Source organism: Chelon labrosus, assembly GCF_963514085.1.
Source record: "Chelon labrosus genome assembly, chromosome: 3".
Taxonomy (NCBI): domain Eukaryota; kingdom Metazoa; phylum Chordata; class Actinopteri; order Mugiliformes; family Mugilidae; genus Chelon; species Chelon labrosus.
The window spans coordinates 25,929,174-25,949,720 of NC_140339.1; positions in this window are offsets into that span (position 1 = coordinate 25,929,174).

The window sequence follows — 20,547 nt, forward strand, 5'->3', positions numbered from 1 at the left end:
CCTTGAAAATAAAGAAGAAAGATGGATCCTGTTAGACAGAATTGCTACACTAGCAAACCTGAACGACAGCCATTTACCTCACAAGATTTTGAGCAAGACTTTATGTCTGTTTGTGTGTACGTGTGCGTGGTACTTTCCTCTGTTGTCTGTCCTTCTGGCAGGCATTGTGTCTTTGTTCTGTGTTCCTGCAAGGCCAACGTTGTCGTGTGTAATCCTGTCGCTCTGCCTGGATGCAAGGGACATGTGGGTCCTCTTGGCACATTAGAAGATAACTATCAACTAATCAGTTTACTTTTGGGACTGTGTTAAAATGTAAATTACATTAATGCTCAAATTATGCATCAAGCTACGTAGATAGGCCAGACCAGAGGCCACATAATGCTAGGATCATTCAGTTAGTGCCTTCTACATGCAGTGTTAATGCACTCTGATTTCCCCTGCTCTGGTTCAAATCAAGTGTGATACGTCAGCCAGTTGGTGTCTGGGAAACTGGAGGAGCTTTGTGTAAAGTGAAGGAGAAAGCCTTTTTGCAAAACACCATTAAAAGGCAGAGAGATGACAGCTGCCCATTGGATTTCTTTTGTCTAATTCGGCGGAAAGGACTTTCTGCTCCATGTACATTATAACGTTTTACTCATCTCCTGAGTGAGGCTGTAGATTTACTTGTAATCTGTATGAACAGATTGCCTGAAGTGCATTTGCTAACATTCAAAACATGATTTATCTGAACTCACCCTATCTATTTCAAAATTACACCCTGAAGAGTCAGGTCTGTTGGAAAGCCTTGGCCTGGAGGAACTACCCGTGACTAACAAACACACGTCTACCACTAATTGATTGTCTTGTGTTTTATTTATGGTGCAGTAGTAATTAGTGGACAGCATAATGTAAGCCATTCATTAGCACCTGGCTACCGCTATGGATTTCACTGCTTTGTCTCAGATGCACACATCATTAGGGAGAAACAAAGACTGGAATTTATTAGCATGGCTTCTTATAAATATTCTTAAAGTCAGTGTGCCTTTAAGGAAGAACACAGGCCAGTAAAACTTTTGTCAGCATTTGCTCACTGATTCCATTTTCTGCAGAATATGTTAAGGAAGAGCAGTATAAATTTAATTTTAATTGTTTTGTACACACGCCAGTGAAAAGGAACTGATTGGATACAGTTCAGAGACAGTATATTAATACGTTATTTTCATATGTTAATTGGTTTGCATAATCTCTCCCTTTGCTTGGTTTGGAAGTACCTGGCATTGAGAAGGGGGCTGAAGAGAATAGAAGACTCAAATTTACATAAAACCAGCTCCTCTGAACATTAAATAATAATGCATCTGCAAGCTGAAGGTGTGTTCAGTTAGCAGAAAGCACATCTTTATAATTTATAGTCCAGCTGTTTCAGTGCTTTCGAGTCCATTTTCCTCCCTGCCTGCTTTTAATGAAATCTTGTTACTGGAGAATTGACTGGAATGAATTGAGATTTTAATCCCATTGACGTTCTAGCATGGAAATGCACACTGGTAGGAACTTTTAATGGTGCGCCCTGTAATCAGAAGACACTTGTATTCAGCTCTCCGCAATAATGAATCTCATCAAATGTTAAAGCTTGGGTCGTGTGCAACGGGCTCAAATTTCAAGGTTTTTGACCATCCCCATTTGAGAAATTCCTGAGGGAGTGTGTGATTACTCAAGTTTAGCAGTTTATTGCCTCATCTTTCAATAGCCACTGAAGCACAAAATTCTCATCTAGGTTGCTCTTTTTTTCTGCACTTGAAGAACAGGCCAATATAGACTGCAGAACAGCTGCTCAGATCCCGAGGAACTGCTGTTGGCACTGCAGTGTTATTAGCTGCCACCATCATTGTCCACTCGCTGTGTCACTTAAAGAATGAAAACTAAATTCCGTGACAAAAATCAGTGGCGTGATTTTAATTGTCAGGGAACTGTGCTGTCTACATTGGCATTTGTGTCTGCAGTAGTACACAATCCACACATGTACAAGGGTTTAGTGTCTATATATAACTAGGGAGTGGGGAAAGAACAATGAAAATAATCGTGCAACAAAGAAAATGTATGAAAAAAAGATGAAGAAAAAATGGAATGATATGAATATATGAATTCATGGATTTCATTTTAAACATTCCCATGCAAGGGTTTTATTGTGAATGAAAAAACACCTCATCCAAGAGGATTATTGAAATTGCTGTTTATGTATGGATTTTACATAAATATATAACATCACCACAATTCTGGAGACTTATGAGTATAATTCTTACTAAAAGATCATTTCTCCTACAAACTGCTTTGCATTCTTTATGACACAGTTTCGCTTTCGTCTGAACCTGGAGAAGACTCGAGCAGCAACATGGCCGTGAGTGATGTGATGCTGTTTTATATTTGAATGACTAAATGTGACCTTTGAGATTAGAGGAGGAGCTGCTTCTCAGGGGGCTGAGGAGAGTCCCCGCTGCTATGAAGCTCATGTCCCTTTGATCCCTCTGTAATGAGACTAACACCAGGCGTTGTGGTCACTGAACACATTGACACACCACTGGAGAGCCGACAGCTCCACTGCTTGGTGCTACTGAGGTGGCTGTGTGTGTGCATGTGTGTGTCCTCAGGTACAATAGTGCCCGGAGACATGCAATTTATCCGCTGGGATTCAGTATTTTACTATAATACACTGCTTCATGCCGTAATTAGCATTAAACATACCATATAAATGATGTATGTAAATACCCCTAATTTGTCGTGTCAATTTAACAGTCTCGTGTGGCTCATGACCAGACCTACCAAGATGCTTCATTGTCTCCAAAAAAAGAAACAAAAGTTACATGAGTAAAAAGAGTTTGTTTGTGTTGAGCTGACCAAAGTTTCCAGTGGATGTCATGCCGCACACTCAAGTCCGAGAGCATTCACTTTGACCTGAACGCGGCCCTGGTGAAGCCCAGTTCTCTTAGACATCTTCAGAGATCCACTGAAGATCAATCATGACCGGGCCCATCCCCACGAGACCCTTAGTAACAGCCACTGATTGCTTTCTGCTGTGCAGGCCGTTAAGTGGAGTCTGGCAATGGGCTCCTGGACAACACTTAACAATCAATCAGAGGGCACAACCACTTCTCATTGCATCCCAGTTCTTCCCCTGCATTACACACAAACAATAATTCAGGTGGACACAAGTGACACTTAAGAATCACAGCCAGAGTATGCCCCATGATTTAGCTGGAGAGGGATACGCTGCACTGTAGACAGAAACTTGAGTTGCCAGATTTACATAAACCCAGCAATTGAGGGCCCTGGTAAATTTTCCCCTCATTACCGTATGGACACATCTGTGAGGATTTGATGGGATGAATCCGATGCTTACCATGTGTGTTTGATTATCCAACATCAACAATAGAGATTGGAGTTGTTATTGTTCATCTGTGCCTGACATTATCATTATTATTGTCTCACAACCTCAGACCAGAACCAAGGTTATAAAACCTATTTATATAAAACCTTTTCTCCTAGATTACATGTCAGAATTTTCCAAATACTGACTTAAAGTATCCTGTTACAAATAACTTGCGCATTTTGAGAGACTGGCTGTTTACAAAATCCACACAGCATCAGGAAATACAGTATAAACATTGTGAAACGAGACCAAGGCCCTTTAGTGCTTTATGCCTTACCAGTGTAACTACATACGCTGTGGAAAGTCTGCCATAAAAGCCTGAACTTAAAGTTTGCCTATTGATTAAGGATTCCATTGACTTAATGAACCTTCAACCCTCCATCAGATGACTGGCCAATATATGCACTAATCTCTAAAACGGATGTCTGGCTGTGGTTCCTTTTAAATGAATTGATCTACTCAGCTCACCCCAAATGGGAAAATGGGCAAGTATTGATATGATTCCTGACTTAGTGATGGATGTGTGTGATGGTAAAACACGAGCTACATGGGCCGGTTTGTTGTGGGGTAAGCAGAAATTCAGAGAAAAGCTTTACCGGTGTTCTTCAAAGACAAAGCAATATCATTTGTGTCAGTGCCAATACTCAGTCCACCTGCTTGCCCACCAGCTTTTAAAAGAAAATACAAAACCTTTGACATGCAAAGCAAACATCTTCTTCAAATTGCTTTCAATATCTTCATGTTGGGAATGAACGTATCTGTTCATATGTTTGTGAAATTACTGAAGATGCTTCACCTTTAGTTTTAATAGATTTTCTAAATAGATTTTCACTCCACTTTCATCTGTGCAGCCCACCCGGCTGTATATATTTTAGTGAAGAATGACCATTTTAAGTGAAAGTCACTTGAAGGCTAAAATCCATCTCCAGCGATGGAGTAAAGCAATCACAGCAAGCCTCACAAGAGCATCACAGTGGTTTTGTGTGATGTTCAGACTGCATGGCAAATATTTATCTAAGTCAGATTACACCCAAGGGAGAGTGAGATGTCTGCATCCCTCCAGCCCTCTGTTTCACTGCTGAGAGAAATGCATTGGACAATTGTTTTGGCAGAGGTTAGTACTCCTAACTATTCACTTCCCACAACAGAAAACCATTGTTCAGTATCTCCACAATAATAAGCGTGAGTGCCATGAATAATCACCAGAGTGTCAGCTAGCTGTATTGTGATCCTCACCACTGGTGAGCCTCAGATGGCATCAAATAATTTTGTCTGTCTTCCCTCTGAGAGCTGCGCAGCCAAGAATGTTTGATGTCCCTTCCATTCATTTCAATAACAGAAAGCCATTTTGAGAAAATTGAAACAACCTATTTCTTCCTCTGATCTTCCTCTGCTGTACGGGGTTGTCAAAAATGTTCAGTTTTTCTTTGACATACACTAATGAGTCAGCTGTGCAGGTCAAAGGCCCTGATAATTTGAGCGCTTACTTCATAAACTCGTTCTTTTTGACGCAAACTAATGAAGAAATAATAAATCAAAAACACTTTCTCTAAGATCTGAAGATTGTATTGTAAATGCCAGCAGAAGGAAATTGTAATTGGGGACAGGAAATTGTTCCAGTGAAGCAATGGAATTTTAAAATTAAACAAAATGAACCATTGTATTATGTAAACATTTAATTATAGTCCAATTTTCTGAGACTATTCCCTGTCTGTCTCTTTTTCTGAACTGCGCTCTCTTCTTGTCGGCAGAGCTATTGAAGGGTAATTAGCTTATTTATCACACACTACCTTTCGCTAGATGAGCACTTGACTAAAATCACTAAATCCTTTCATATGTTGTTTTACTACAAAGGTAATGCAGCAAATGGCAATGGCTCAGTACATAAGATTCAGATTTTTAAATCACCACTAAAGCTTGTGTTTTCTTGACCTGGTTCTATGATCACAGTTCAATCCTGCTAAGGCACACATAGTTCTCTCCCTCTCCCATCTTTCATGCAGACAGATATGTTGCTATTGTGAATATACTGACTTGTAGCTTATCCTGCTTTTTGTAAATGCAACAGCAGTCTCCCTGTGTTAGACGAAGTGCACATAGTCACAGCGCAGAAGGATGCATGTACAGCGGTTGTTCGCCAAATCAAGGTACACCTCACCTACACCTCTGGCCATATGTTAGAGTTTGTTAATTTATGCAGGAGCAATGTGACAACGTTAGATAGAACGTCAGTAAGAAGGAACAGGCTCTTAGGAGGCAACATGGCACTCTCACGTCATACCGTGACACCAATATTAACTGCTAACTTGTGCCTTTTCAATAACGAAGAAACCCAGTCCAGTGATGAAGATAAACATTGTACGAGCAAGTACGCATAGCTGCTGAAAGCGCACGGCTAAGTTAGAGAGAATCATGCGGGATCACACAAATTAAATGGAATTGGATCTAAGTCCATCCCTTTTCCATCAGGACTATGTCTTTGTACACTCTCATAAGGGAGAACTTTTGGATCTGTCCAACGGACCAGAGTTGGCCGGCTGCTGGAGAAATGGTTCGGGGGTGCTGCATAAGACATGTGGGACTCTGCCCAAGATGTTGAAACATGCACCTCGTATACAGGAGACCCAAGATTACCACAGCTGCCAAAAAAGCAGAGGCATAAAAATCAAAGTTGCCATTGTTGTGTATGCAAACTGGGGGGGTCTGATATTTAGCATGGCAGAAATTATTTCCATGTACTCCCCTTTAAAGAACCTGCTGGAGGACCCATTTTGAGCTCTCCTTTGTTTTCTTACTTAATGAGGTGTAGCATCAACTATACTGTGTGGAACACTCTGGAGGCCAGGCCAAAAATAATCTTGAGGTTATTTCGGGTAGAAGTGGAACCTCTGCACCCGTAGCTCAAGGGCAGCGTGCTGTATTTGCCTCTTTCTAGAAAGTCACACCGAGGAATTTTTCATTTCAGGGCACTGCTGTAACATAAGAATAAACAAGTCTGCAAGCAAATCCAGAAAGGGTCTGTTGCCCTGTTTTGTGGGAACCAGGCTAGAATCCTCTCCCCGGCCTATATTAGAAATGCTGAATTAACCTCATTGAGTTTTTAGATTTCTCTCAGAGGAGCCTTCATTTCTTCTTGAGAAGCTCTCTTACGACACTGATATTACTTAGGATACACGGATGTTGCAGTTCATCCTGTTCATTGTACTGTATGGCATCACTATCACTCTTGACAAAACTCTGCCAGTGGTGGAACAGATGACCATTCAAACTAAATGAATAGTTACCTATGACTGTTTGCATCCACTCAAATAATTCACATTCATTTCCATTCATTTGTTTATGGCTCCCTGCTGCCATCTTCAAACATGGTAAATGGGTTTGTGTGGTTCAATACCCCAACATGCCATCCCACAGTATAATTAATTAAAAAAAGTCAGATACCGGGCTTCATTAAGTAAATGATTCCGTAAATAACATATTCGTCGATAAAAAGTTAATGTGACAATAATGCAATAACAAAATGAATTGTGCATAAACATTGCACATGTAGTTTAAGAGCGGGAATCGTGATTTAAATGGTTAACATTCAGAGTTCAGAAAGTGTTGCATTGTACACACATAGTGTAATCGTAAACGTGTGTGCGTGTGTGTTTTCCAGTGAGGGTATGGTGGGGTACAAGCCCTGTTCACAGTGATGTCACGCAAACTCTCCGCAGACTGGCTGAGTAAGAGGAACAACAGAATTTCAACTGGAGAGATCAATTATAGATAGAAGAAAATGAATGGGGAAAGTAATTTAATAAATTATTGACTTGATGTCTTATATCATGTACAAAAGCAAATGAAAAATTAGATTGTGCATTTGGATGAAGTTGGATTTAAAGAGCTTCAAAATTATATTTAATTAGACAAAGAAAAAAAATGTGTCATGGGTATATGAAGTTTCACTGGGAAGGGTAAATTAATGATCGCATTTGCGGCAATAGCAAATGATGTGCCAGCTAAGAATTGGGAGGGGGTGGGGTTTCAAAGAATAAACGCCATTGTGGTCTTCTGTCTTCCCTTTCCCGAATCAGATGGATGGAGTTTCCCTGCTCTGTGGCTTCCTTGCTGTCAAGGGCTTACTAGCTGCTGATACAAAAACACAGTCCCTGCAAAATGTGCACGATTACTATGTTGAGCGCACAATGCAGCCACACAAATACAGTTGGCTGACAAATGAAAAGAAAACCACAATAATATCTCTTAGTACGATGTTAGTCTACCATAGACTGGCAGAGCAGTTTATTGTCTACTGGAGTGTCGAATGCCAGACAATGTTGTGATGTCTGACAGCGCCGTTTAAAACACTCCAAAATCTTCTCAGACGCCCAACTGGGTTTAGATCCGTTGACTGTAGAGGCCATAACATGAGTAGTATTACAGACTCTGTAATGATCCAGTTATCAAAAATATCTATATTTCATATATTTCCATCTATTTACCATTTAGTACAGACCTTCTCAGTCTTTTACAGGCATACCAAATGTTTACATAAAACTGTTTACATCTATCTGCAAATCTGAGTTATAAAATTCATGGAAAAAACAAGACAAGAAGAGTTTCAGCCAGCTGCGGTCTTAAAAACAGAAATCCAAAATGTCATTTCATTTTTTTATCGTGATGTAGCACTATATTTGACTCTTTTTGAAGAATAAAACCTGATAAGGAGTTCAGTGCCTTTTCCTGAAGGAAATTTTCCATCCCGTCACTGCAATTTTCACATCTGAAACAACGCCATACTTTCGGGTCTGTCATGACCACCTTGACCGGAGCCTGTAACAGGTCTATTGGTGCTTTTTCATAATTCCTACAACTATTGCAAAAAGTGCACCTCCTTAGCTCCTATTTTAGGGTAGGTACTTTTCAAGACATGTTTAGAACACGTACGTTTATTGGTCCATGCGTACATTTTGGTTGATTGGTTGAGCACCACCTGCAAATGCAAGCCCTTTAACCTATGATACCCAATGGGTAGTTAAACCCAGAGTCCCCAGAAATGTTGTGTCCAAAAGCACGTAATGTGTACATAGAATTGTACAGTAGCATGAGCACCATGTTAGCTTATCTACACAATAGGTGTTCAGGCTCAGCAGTGAGCTGTACGTCACCCCTAAATTTCTGCAGTGTTAGCAATAACCGCTAACTGTAATCATGTGCTAAACCAAAGGAAAGTAGATTTGAGATATAATTTGGCTCCCATTTAGTTCAAGTACACATGAGCTGTCTCTCTAGACAGCTGGATTGATTAAAGGACACAGCTTAAATAATTAATGAGTTATTCCAAAAGTGAACTATTCACATGGAAATGATTGCGTCTGGAGTAAAATATGCAACCAGCGCAGTAAAATAATCTAATCTAAAATACATATAAAAAGGTACTGATACAACATTTCGTGTGCGTCATACAACATGAAGCATAGAAAAGCGCGATTATGGGTTTGGATTCAGCCTATTTTACACAGATTTTTAATATTAAACAGGACACATGGTACCCTCAGGAAAATAAATACACATTGTAATTAGGTGGAGGAACTTTAAAGTTGGATTTCACTTTCTCCTTTGCATGAACTATGATATGACGAAGCCATGGGAGGAGAGGGGAGGAGGAGAGGCAGCGGGAGAACAGAGGGAGGAGAGATGGGGGAAATAAAGACTAATTTATGTGTGAGCTTCCAATGGTATCTCTGGGATGCCTTTTCCCTTTAGATTGTGTCGCTTGGTGTCTGGAGAGGCAGAATGCAAATAGGGCAGGTTTCTAGGTGAGGTTGGGCGCAGTCACAGGCCCATGTTGGGACCTGGTTATGCAGTTGCTAAACAAGTGTTCTTTGTCACGCTGGGCCCCTGGGGCTGAGCCAAACGAATCCTATCATCTGCAGTGTTGTGTTACTTAAGCAAAAATACTCACGTTTGCAGCCAGTATTTATAAGATGAAAGACCCTCTTCGGGGAATGTCAGAATTAGTTATTTTTTCCCCAATTAATTTGTGTTGTGAGTATAGTTTCATGGTCCCTGCACGGGATCCCAAGTGGGTTGGTTTGGTGTGCTGCTATTTGTAGTCAATGTGTCAAAATTCAAGGAATAACGGATTGTTTACCGTCGTTTTATGTTTGCTGCTATGAACCCATTTAAGGAAACAGAGTTCATTCTCAAATAATATACAATCATCTTCAGTAAAACGTGCATTTCTTAATGGATTTACTTGAACAAAAACATCAAAGTCATTTATAGCGCTGCTGTTCTCGCCTCCTGCAAATCTAATGACTGCTTACACACTGATTAATACTAGGCTATGGTCCTTGATGAATTAAGAAATACTGTGTTGACTAACTGACATAATCATTGAAAAGTAAAGATAAAATACTCACTGTAATTGAACGTGAAGCATCATTTATCTATAGATTTGTACCAGACTACTTTATTGGATTGCTTTCCTACGCCCTGAAGTGTGCTTTAGCAAATTGACCTAAATTCTTGCGCGGAACATAAAAATCAGCTAAATTTACTTTCAAGTCCATGATGTGAAGTTTTAGAATCTCTCTAATCATGGAAGTTCAGCACTTAAATTCCTCTTCATTGTGTGGAAGGCGAGAACTGCGTGTCGTCAGGCATTGCTGCAGCCCTGGAACAGAATAAGGTGCTAATAAAAAATGTGTGACTCCACTAATGAATCCGATTCTGCAATTCTGCAACTCAAGCACTTAATTATCATAAGACATTCGCTAATGTGCTCATTCAAATGGGCAACACTTTGCTTGGAATAAACTGTATGGCTTAATGACTTGAGAAAAAGAGCCTGATGACATCCTGCTCTCTTATCAACACTTCCCCAAGACTGGCACAAGAGATAGTGGGTGGATATGATCAAACTGGCCTATAAATGAGGCCACTACATATTCATTGGTGTCTAATATGGCTGCAGAGTTGCTCAGTTGCGCCATTCATCCGTCAACGCTTCATATTTTTATACATTGATCTGGATTCGGGTGCAGACCAAGAAAACCAGAAATCTAAATGCTCTGCACTCTTGAGATCTGAGTGTAAGGAAGTGATGCCATAGCTCTTTGTTCTAACATCTGCTCGTGAAAAGAGATAAAAAGAATAGAAGCATTAGGCTACTTTCAAGCATCTTTTGCGCCGAGTCTGAAATAGGTCTACTTTGACAACCAACATCAAAGTAAGTCATTATAGCAGTATATGATCCGTCCATTAGCTGCACACTCAACTTCCATGGCATTAATTGCTCTTTATGTGCACACACACACGTTTATATTGTGTACGTGTGAACGTGTGCCGACGTGTACGTGAGTGTTGTATATGTGTGTGCCCACACACTCTCAGCCTGTTCAGACAAGTAGAGGTGTAAAATTAAAGCCCTGAGTGCAGTGGCATGCAGATGATGTGCTTCAATGGCCTAGCTGCTCTTTGCACCATTGTAATTGAATAACCTACAGAAAAGTCATCACATTCCCACTTTGCTATTCCCTCTCTATGTAACATGTAAAAAGTCCTCTTGTAACTACCTGGGAGAGCAACCCATCAACAGCTGTTAGAGCTGACTTGAAGGTTAAATATTAGGAAGGAATCCAATTTCTCTTGTCTATTCAGCTCAGCGGTGTGTTAGATTGCAGCTGGACTGTGCTTACGGAGTGTGGGATATGAAGTGGGCTAATCAATCCCCTCTGCTTCATTCTCAAATTCCTCTCATATCAGGTCCCTGCCCCCCGGGCAGGCCTTCTGCTTTCCGAAAGCCAATTCCACACGAAATAAGAACTGTGACCTGCAGCTAGAGGGTGAAGTTGAGTTTTCCCTTCATGATTAATCTCTTCTTGGGTGGTTTTCAGAAAAAAGGAGAGGGGGAGGATAGAGAGAGCGGGTGAAAAAAATAAGAAAACATGCAAGTCGCTGCCTTGTGACCTGCAAGTTTTTTTTCCTCTGAATGAGCCCGGTGCACTGGAGCCTGCTTATCTCCCGAGAGAAAGACAGAATTCATTTTTTGACAAGGTTTCATGTTGACATTGAGAAAATGAACTACCCGATTCTATGATTAAACCTGGGCCGTCATAATTGTCATCTGTACTGTGGTGACGATGAAAATTTGAGCATTTTTTTTTCCTCCACAGCTTCTTGTTTGGAGGAGTTGGAGCTCCAAAGTGGAGCGTCTATTGAAAGCTTAAGAAACTCTACTGCTTTCAGAATCAGGGACATACTGATTTTATTTGTTGTGAGAGGATAATAACTTTAAAATGTATGCGGGAAAAAAAAATGTAACACAGACATAAGTCATTCCTTTGATATGGATTTTTAAAAAAAACTGGTGATGTAGAACACATTGGCTGGATGACCTAAAACAAAGGAGCGTGTCCTTATTATCGAGCAGATGGGTTGCTACAGTTGAAGGGTAAAATGATATAACCCTAAAGTGCCAGTATCACATTTTACAGGTTATAATGGCATCTGTCACTAAGAGCGGACCTGTCAGACACTACTTTCATGCAGTTGAATTGCTCTTAATGGCTGTTTCTCCTGGTCCAAACCCACTTTTAGACATGGGTGATGTCTGTCTAAGGAACAGTGACGTTAAAAGCATTCAGCTGAAATGAGATGGACCATCTTACAGACCACTTTTGCTACTTTGCTATTGTCCCTTCTGCAGCGTTAGCTTATCATCTTTGTTAAGGAAAAACTCCCCCGAGGACAGCTTTGACTTCAGTGTTAAATGGTCAACACTGAACGCACCGGAGTAGAAGAAATGCTCTCACAATGGGACTCTAAAAGGCCGCTAGAAATGTTTACATTTTTAATGCCATAATGATGATACCACATTCAATGAACGTGCTTTACTCATACATGTTATAAATTTTTCACGTGTGTAAAACATTCCATTTGGAAAAACAGCCCCTTCGCCCACTACCACCTACCAGACAAATTGGTTGCGAACAACAAAGTTCAATCTATGTCTGAGTATTTCTTTGTTTGTGTGTTTTCCCTTTCTGGCAGGGCACTTATGAGAGTGTTCTTTTGCATCAGAAATAAGGTATGCTGGCCCACTGGGAAGCAGGTGAAAGTGGGTTTCATAATATGTGGGAGACCAAATTCCTACAGCTAGAAGCACCTCTGCGCCAGACTAAACAGTGGGCACAGGCCTCAACACACACACTAATGGAAGAGGAAAGTAGCATACGGTGTAGGAGTGCAGGTTTGGGCCGAGGTGAACAAGGCCACTTGCCACTGCTGATTCAAAGGCCTATTTATTAAAGTTATTTATATTTAGTTGTTTATTAAAGATGTCAGTGAGTCCCTCAACAACACTCACATTTATCATCTTAACCTGCAAATGATATTGCACTTTGCTGCTTCTTTATGGAATGATCAGTCAAAAGCAACATTCAAAACAATGTCCAAATGTAGCTTACCCATATGAAGCTCTGTTTTGCTTCTTGATTCTCATGAGTGGCTTTGAGAGACGTTCATTAAGAATTGCATTTGATTTAGCTGGCTCCTTTTGGTAACATTAACTCTCTGCACTCTGCAGTCCGGACGTGATTACTAAAATTGCCAAAAGGCTAAAGCATTACAAAGGTCTATTACAATTATAAAAGTTAACTCAAAATTAAAATTACATGGGCGGAATAGCTTGTTTTACACGGAGTGGGACGAGAAAAGAAATCCAGCTGAAGCCTCCACATGTGTGCAAGCAAGACACATCGGGTTTGGAGTTTCTGTGTTGAGAAATTTACCCAGGCGAAGCAATCAGTCAATAGCTATTCATTACTCTTCAAATTTTGTCACGAATTGTATTGCAGTGCCCTTAAAATATGGTCTGTTTTGGAGGTGTCAGAAACCGGTGGCAGGTGAGAAATGATGTGACTTTAAGACGGCAGAATTAAGAGAGGACGTCTAACACAGTTTTCACCAGAGCTGTGCGGTAATTAACCAAAGCCATTTGGTAATGCATTACTCTATGTGACCTTTTGTCATGTGTATTTGTACAGCTCAATGAACAAATACACGATAGCAATGGAAGAAGAAAAAATACTACGCATAACACATACACGGACAAGGCAACCAGGAAGGAAGGAAGAAAGAAATTATTCCTGTACTGACTATGAGGGTAATTATGATGTACTGTTGTCACACTGACTGTCATACAGATTGGAGTGAGCTGTGAGGTCAGCTGATGGGGCAGCTTAGAAGAGAATGACAGATGACATCAGAGCATGCAGCTTTAGCACAAATTAAAGTATTAAATCTGAATCTCCCATCAAAGGCTCAGGATCCTCTAAGTTGTACAGAGTTAACATAAAAAAACACCAGCCACGTTTGCTTACTTTAATCCATATGGGACATTATGAATAAATATTTTAGCAACTGCAGTTAATTAATAATTTGAGATTTGTTTTACGTCAGACGTTAAAGGCTGTTATTACCCATAAGGGAAGGTTTTCACAGATTTCTAACCTTTTTTGCGTAAGCAGCATAAAAGTTGAGTCCCCCTCCTTAGCGATGCAAATGATGATGTGGAAAAGTGACACTCTGTCAGATGGCTTCACTGCGAGAATGAAGGTGCAGGGCGTAAGATGCAGCCAGAGTCCTTCTCACCTCATTGTCCTTTCGCGGGATGGAGGATGGAGTGCTGATGCCCTCCCTTTACACCAGCTACAACTGTCATCTGTGGCTCATTCAGAGCTGCGCAGCACTTAGGCCCCATTTGCTTTTAAGGATGTCTGACAGGACAGCAGCCACGTATGATCAAACTTTACTTTCACTGTGCACTTGTGACAGTTCATTGAGAGAGGCTCTAATGTGCTGTCAGCAGTGCTCTCCACTCAGCTGCCTTGATTTACCTTCGCCATCTGTCTCAGTCAAACAGCACTAAGTTGAGAATGATTGCAAGAAAGGTGGCCTGTTAATTCCACACCTTTGATTTTAACAATAAATTCTCTTCACATGAACCAAAACTATTTTCCCACTTTAAATACGAATTCAAATTTTGTTCCATATTTTGAGGAATCCTTATAGTAAATTTTAAAAGTGGGTTTTACGTCTTCAATATTTTATTAGCACTTGCAGCAACCTGCAGATTTAAGGAATGTTTTGGTTTTCACTACCTAAATTTGCCCTAATTAATGTGTCTACATGAACAATAGTTCAAATATAGAGAGTAATGTGAAAAAGGTTGCTTTTTGTGACAAATACATAGAGAATTATCACCTGCCTCTGCAGCAATGTTGCACATGGTCAGGAAATTGGTGTGCAACCTCACAAGATGTATGCTTATTTAAATTATCAGTACAGGTCAGTGACAGAGACTTTTTCTTTGCTGGGTTTTTGATTCAAACACGGAGAAGCAAGTGTAAAACAGGGACCATGGTGGAAGATTTTGTTTTGTTAATGCACAGCAACCTTAAGGTCAGTTGAATTTCACTGAATAGCAACATATGTGATGGATTCTGTCAAATAGACTAGGTTAAGTTGGGTTAGGTTAGTTAAATTGCCCAAGAAATAATGAAGTACCTTAAAGAGAGCTGCTGTTTAGCCTGTATGTTTAATCACAGGTACTGTTCATGAAATGGATCTGACTTGAGCTGGTCGGTTCTGGTAGTAAGCTGTGCAGGTGCAGGCGATTTTTATTTTTTTTTTGATTTTATGGTCTGTAACTTTAGTGCTTTGCTTCACTCAAATATCTTATCACCTATTTTTATGTAAAATCCCTAAAATTCTACTGTATGCTATCTGCCTGGCACCAAGCAGCAGATTGAACTTGGTGATTTCCCCCAGGAAAGCATGAATAAAAATAGGACTTTCCAAGTGGCCGGAAACACATTTCAAATCCTAATGTTGCCCTGTGATAGCTAGATGTGTAAATAAGCAACCGTTTGCCAACACGGCAGACGTTAATATGTCAGGACTGTGTTTATGGTTTGTTTCTGCTGGGCCAGAGTGACCAGAAAGCATCAGCTGAAACAAGTTTAAGATGTAGCTGGTACATTTCAGCCCAGACTATTACGGATAAAATGTCCAAATCTAAAGTTCTGGTTCAGCAAGTGTTGGAAATTATAATAATAAAATATAGTGTATTATTCGCAAATTACATGATGTGGATCAAAGTGTTGTTTTAAAACAGGAATTGAAGAGCAATCTATTTGTCTAATTGTGTGACTTCAGTATGCTTTAAGCTGTGAAGGATAATGGATACATATGCACATGCACTATGGATTCACACCAAGACACGCAGGCTGTGGAGACCTTGTTTATGAAGATCCGGTTGCCTGTGCAGGGTTTTGGTTTATTCATGAGATGGACCAGCAATTATTCACAAGTGCTGTGTTCACTCCTATGATAGTCAAAACACTGGTGACTTCAAATACATCTATGGTTTTAATTAGCATACATGTCTCGCAGTTCCTGTGTTACTGCTGAAATATCCCAGTGAATGTGTGCTATTTCATCCTAAAGTATCACCTCATTGCATTTTATTCACTTGAAATTACAGGATGTGATTAGAGCAAATCCACCCCACTCTGCCATTATTCCGGTGATTACTATGTCCAAAGCCATTCAGTGTAAAACATAGAAACTAGCAGTAAGTATAACCCCTTTCAAATGTTTCTCACATAATGATTCACTGCCCTTGATGAACTGAACCAAATGGGAAGGGAGAGAGGGATCAGTCAGCGTTCGCAGGCTTCAAGATCTCTCTGTCACTTTAGCCCGCTGGAGTGCTCATCAAAAGATGTTAATGTGTCTGTTCATTTCATTCAAAGGTCTTCATTCTGCTTTTTTTATGATTTAAGCTGCATTTTTTGGAAGTGGCTGCGTTTACAAGCTGTAATACAAGTCTCTTGAAGGCCTAATAAATATGGAACTGAATAAGATTCTTTTCTCCCTCTCTGTTCCTCTCTGTGCTTTGATCATAGCCTCCCATGACATATCCATCGTCAGCTTTTCAACTCCTCCAGGAGTGGGCATAGCCTAATTGGTGCTACGAGGAATAAATCAAAGCAGGAAACAGGACGCGTTCCAAACAGAGCTCATAATGCACTAAAACCTCTCGTGTTTCCTGCAACTGTCCAGTGAGTTTACATGTAACCTCATGTAACATTTTTCCAACGCTGATGTACGGCTGTTAAAGAAAACCTGTGATTTAACATTACACAGCCGTCCTGTGAGGTACCTGTGCTGCTCTCTTGGTCCTTATTCTAATCTTATTTAACAGTCTCTGCCTGACACGCAATTCAATGCAGGCCCCCAGATTGGAGAGTTTCCAAACAATCCTGAGCTCACCCAAGCTTGGAATTGGTTTTCCGTGGAACATCTCCCTCCTCCCTTTGGGCACTTTACCAATTTGACCAAATTTGTTCCATCACTGGTTCTAAGTACCAGAAGTGTTTTCTGCCCACACTTGGACTCGTTTCTGCAATTTGCACATTCTTTGCAGAACATTAACAGCTTTGTCAGGGGCTGAGCTACCGGCTGCTGTGGTGAGGGGGGCCCATGTTTGAGGGGATACTCATCACAAAACAGTCTCAAAACAATAACAATTCATCAGTCTCTATTGTATATGTACCTTAAATATAGAGGGGCAAGATCCTCCCATTTAGCAGTTTTTTGCAGTATATAAACACTCTAAACACCAGATATCACACTATAATGTAGTTAGATGCATGTATAAGGATATTTTAATAGCATATTTAAAAACCTATGTTGACCCCTTACAAAACATTAACACTGGTGTGTAAACAGCTCATGGCTGACAGACAGCTATAAATCCTTATTTAAATTGGGATATTATACATTTTAATTGTTTATTAGCCATCTTTTCACAGGCAAGAGTGAAACAGAATGCTTCAGACCTGATTACAGTTTTGTTACATGGTGTTTTCAGTCATTCACTTTCTTTTTATCCGCCATTATGAATGCTTTAGATGATCAGTTACAGTTTTATCTGATATTTCGCCTGCTTACAACTACTTTACAGTGTCATAGGTCGTCATTTACCAGGACACGGACAGGTGCTCCAAAGCATTTGCTACCAGGCCGTGAGGAGCTGATATGATTTCGCAAACTCCTCTGAAATGACGGCGGTCATCGGCCTAATATCTCTGCTGGCATTTTGAATCAAAGTCAAGACTGAATATCCAAAATGGAAATTACTGAAATCATTGCTTCCATTTCCAACATTCTGCCCCTGTGGAGGGAAGGTTCCTGTGACTGACCAAAAACTAAACTGAGGAATAGACTGGACATTAGGAAGAATGCTTTGGGTGTCACTGTCTCCCATCACCGATCTTGTTGCAGGGAAACAAGCCCAGTGATGTTGATATAAGTTGCAGTGTTTTTATGTGCATATGGAAAATATGCACTCTGTGTTTATCCAGTCAAGTCAGCATGATACTACCCACTCACCTACCTGACGCTATAATGTATACGACCAGTCTGCAAGAAAAATTCCCTGACATAAATCATTTAGTATTTAATATACTGATAATACTTGTTAAATGTGCAGTTTTTGCCAATACCCAGTGGCCGAAGAGCTGTAAGTTTAAACGATATTACAATTATTAATCTGCTGTGTTGGCATGCAAATGTGACGCTTGAGTCGCAGATGGGGGATAAAACTTGGCTGTCACTTTTTGACAGGAAGGCCATCCTCAAGCTGCTCTGGCCCACCTGTTAACTGACTGAGTGAAAATAAAGAGTTTGATCCGCAATGGTCTGGGATGTTGTCAGAATGCTATGTTTACAGTCACATAAAATAAAGCACTGCATAATTTAGCCTCTATTCCTCTTAACCTGAGATAAATATGCTATGCCACTGAGGCATCTGTGCAGTTGATGCATATTGGGAATACAATGGACCACTAAAAGTTGATATACTGTAATGGTCTAAGACAATTAGAGTTATAAAACCCTCCATAAATGCCCCATTGAGATCAGGAGTATTAGATTAGGCCCACAGAAATGCACGCCCACTGCTTTTTTTAATTTAAGGGATGAGTGTTAGCAGAAATATCATTTAGCCATGTGATCACATTGGAGGTGTACATACAGATAAAGGCTGGGATGCTTCATAAAGCACTGCTTTAGAGTTGGGTGATAAGTGTTTGAATTAAAGTCAGCTAATTTGACCGAGCGATTCTAAACTTTCTGGCAATTCTGAGGCATAAGCTGCTTCAGGCTCCAAAAGTAATTAACAAAAACTTGAAATAATTTGAGCTAATTCTTCTCTTGCTATCTGGTAGAAAATGATGCATTACTGTATATTTTGATTATGAGTGGAAAGAACGCCTTTATCTGCAAAGTGAATACCTTATGCTGAGCCCGCTACTTTAAAGACGCAGCTTGAGGGGATGTTTGCAGTGTGCGTTTTCCTCCCTCATTTCATTTGCAGCTATCCTCTTTACACAATTCAAATGAAAACACTTTGTCATTACATGTCAGTCTTCACCTACAGACTAACAACAGTCTCCTCTTTCTGTTTGTATTACTGGTTGTATAATATGTGTGGTGATTTTACAGTTTGTTGCTTTACATTTTTGGCATAGGCTCCACCTTAAATCGTGATGCTTAATTACATTTTTTAATTAATGACAGTTTGAGACGCATGAAAATATAAAATATCAAGTTAATTTGTGCATCAATAATTTTTTATAAAAAATTACAAAAATTGCATGCCAAAAACAGTTTATCCTCGCTCCAACTATGTTTATGTTTTAGTTTGGCAGCAATTTATTTGTGTAATTCTGCAGGCCTTAGGTGATCTCGACCTGTAGCCCTGCTGGCTCCATGTGAAAGCAGGGAAAGGAGCGAGTGAGAGCCTGTCCCATTTAATGTCCTGTGGCTGTAATAGGATAATAGACTCATCTGTATCTGTATTTGTTTTTAGACCATTGACTTGAAACCTTGCTGATACATGTATTTCAACAAATGCAAGCGAAGGATGTTTTCAGCTACAGTTTGACAAAGAATGTTAAACTTGATCTATCTATCTATCTATCTATCTAGCTATCTAGCTATCTATAGCACTAGCATCATCTCACAAATTTGGTGTAATTATTTAGAAATTATGAATTGAGCACTGATGGCATAAGTTACAGCTTTCATAAAGCTGGTGACTGACTGTGTTAATCAGTTTAGCTCAGCTGGGATGGTGCAAATTCACCTGTAAGCGCTTCTACCTGCTGTTTCGTGTAGGAGAAAAGCAGTTATTGTCGGCCGCAGGAAGTGGACACCAGTAATTTGTGCATGTTTTTAAAATAGTAGTAGAAGTGTGGACAACCCTCTCTGTGGCCTTATGCTTACATTTAGCCTTTAACACCTTCAAAATTGATTTTGCACCAGGCTGTAAATGTGTCGGAGTTGAACACTTTGAGTCAGCCTCAAGTGGTCATTTGATGAACTACGCTCCTGTATGGGCTTAAGCCCCAGAGGTTTCTTATAGGTATGACCTCTAATGTACAAGGTTGCAGGTCTGTGTTGTTGGAGTGATGTTTTCCAGAACATATAGCCAGGGGATTAGCTTAGCTTGGTATAAGGTCTTGAAAGACTTGTAACTGCTAGCCTGACTCTCTAAATGGAAAAAAGCTCGGCCAACCTGCACCGCTAAAGTTGACTACTTTAATTTTTTTCTCATTGATATTTTCTAACAAAAACCAACAGGGCAGCTATGATTTCATGAGAGATTATGGAAAGGGAACAAAACTAGAATTCGACTGGTTCCCTGGCAACAGTTTATCACCACAAAATAGTTGCTTTTCTCTCTTTCTATCTCTTTACGCTAAGCTAGGCTAACCATCTCCTGGTGTTATATTTATTGGCATCATTAAGCACATTATATAGAATTTTTAGGTCTTGGCCAGAAAGGAGATTACTGTATTCCAAAAAGCCAAAAGTAAATTTTTTAGTTAGGTTAAATGATATTGTTCTTGGAGACACTAAGCAGCGCCTTCAGTCTGACTGTCAAACACAATTAGATTTACAATACATCATAGAAGTTTGGGTCAACTAGGGACTATCTTGCAGTTCAGCTTGCTCTGTGGAAAGTAGAGATATCTTTGGCCATGCGTGCAAACCTTGAGGAGAGTGCAGCCATTACATATCTACAA